The 2,129-nt window shown below is 44.1% G+C and overlaps 1 non-coding gene across 1 annotated transcript; it reads right to left on the reverse strand.

The window, feature by feature from the left end:
- Window positions 1-665: 665 nt before the first annotated feature.
- Window positions 666-738, reverse strand: TRNAR-CCU (transfer RNA arginine (anticodon CCU)). Its single transcript has one exon. It is a non-coding gene; the product is annotated as a tRNA-Arg (tRNA).
- Between the last annotated feature and the right edge of the window lie 1,391 nt (window positions 739-2,129).

Below are 2,129 nucleotides of genomic sequence, written 5' to 3' on the forward strand. Positions count from 1 at the left end.
GGGATAGGACTTTACACCAGCTTGTTCCTAGATTAGGACTTTAGGGGAAAGAGAGCATTTTCGGGGCTGTTGGCGCTCTCTGGGCCTGGGTGTTTCTGGGTCAAGTAAGTGGAAGCTGGTTGCACAGCCTGAAGCCCTGTAGCAGCCGTGCCTGCGGGAGCGAGGTTGTGCCATGAGCCTTCAGGGGACTGAGGACAACACAACACGGGTGGGACTCGAGAGCCCCATCCAGATTTAGAGTCGGTTCTCACGCGCTGAACCTCTCTGAGTCCCATTCCTGCCATCTGTAGAATGGGCAGAACAAACGATCTACTTTGTGGTATCTTTTCATAGGAGGAATGATGGATAAGAACAGAGCTGGGTCATACGTAAAAGGATGGAATATAGAATGCTTTCAAATCTCGTCAAGACGACAGAAGATGCACGCATACCCCTCCACACGGCATTTAAAGATAGATGAGAAAAAGACAAATAACCCGATAGAAAAATGGGCGATGAATAGGGCAAGCAACTAACAGAAGAAATACAAGCAGCCTTTCAGTTTGGAAGACGTTGTACAACGTGATGTCTGTGATTAACGATGCTGTATCGTGTGTTTGCAAGTTGCTGAGAGAGTAGATCTTCGAGGTTCTGTTTCTGAGAAATATTTATTCAAGTAATCTCTACGCCCGACACGGGGCTCGAACTCACAACCCCGAGATCAGGAGTCGCACGCTCTTCCCACTGAGCCAGCCAGGCGCCCCTCAAAGGCTCTCCTTATAAGGAAAAAGCCATCATAACTATGCGAGGTGATGAATGTTAACTGATTGTATTGTGGTGATCCCTTTGTAACACATAACGTATATATCAAATCATTCTGTCGTACGCCTTAATAAACTCACACGGTGGCGTATGTCAACTATATTTCAATACAACTGGAAAAGTCAATCAATAGACTTAGGAAAAGTGTAAAACCTACTAGCAACCAAAGAAATGCAGATGGAAGGGTTGAATTATTTGCTCTGCTGGGTTGAAGACACCGGGGGCTGGTAACATCTGGAGTGCTGAGGGCGCGGGCAGACAGGCATCGCTCCACACCAAATTGTGCGGACTGGAACAGGCTTTGCAAAGGGCAATTTCAGAGTATACATGAAAACCGTAAGTTTCTCATCCTTTGGTATCAGAGTTTCACTTAGAGGAATTTATTTAGGTTAAGGAGTGGTAGCCCAAGTGCATAAAAGTATATATATAAGGATATTTAAAATAAGGTTTTGCCAGAAAGATGTCAAGAGGGGGAAAAAAAATCCCTTCTATTACCTCTCCAAGTTCCATGAAATATCAACCCCCAGATATGAATGCACGCAAACTCGGGACTGAGAAATGTGTTTAAATCTCACCCCTGTTGCGATAAGGGAAGCTTTATTTAGCAAAGCAAAATGTGAATTACAGCTTAACTTGCCGTCACGTTGAACATCCCACAAACTGTGGTCGAGTTTCTTTACAGTAAGTTTTGGGGGATGAAATAGCACACGTTTTGCCAGGAGTAGAAACTTGTGTCTGGGTACAAATTAGCCCCTGCTCATTTTGTTATGGTGACCCCATGATTCAAGAAATCATAAACTAATACCTCGGGAGAGCTAATGAGCTCCATGAAATGGCTGGACTGCATTCAAGGGAAAGATACTGGCCGAGTTTCTGAGAACTTGGGTAAAATTACTGAGCAAACGGATTTCTGTGCCCTCTGTGGTTTGGCCAAATTTGGTGGTTAGAGAGATTCCACAGGAGGCAGGAAAGCGGTTCCACAGCCCGCTCTATAAATGAGGAAGGGTTCATGTGACTCTCGAGTACTTATTTTCTACTCCATTGAAAGGCTGTGGGTTGTGTAAAGTCGTGAACATATTTGATGCACAAACAGCATAGGCTGAAATGTGTAAAGCGAAAATCGCTGGCATTGCTAAAAGACATGATCAAGACACGATAATAATGGGAGACGTGAATGCACCAGCTCAGAATTGGCCAGATGGAGACAAGAATTAATTAAGGAAGAAAGCAGATCGCACATTCCAATTAACATATTTATTTTAATAGGCACACATTGAGTTTTGTACCCTACACATAGACGCAAAGCTTCTTTTCCCCTCAAATAACCA

Source organism: Panthera pardus, unplaced genomic scaffold (assembly GCF_024362965.1).
Source record: "Panthera pardus isolate Hobbes unplaced genomic scaffold, ASM2436296v1 HiC_scaffold_10, whole genome shotgun sequence".
Taxonomy (NCBI): Eukaryota; Metazoa; Chordata; class Mammalia; order Carnivora; family Felidae; genus Panthera; species Panthera pardus.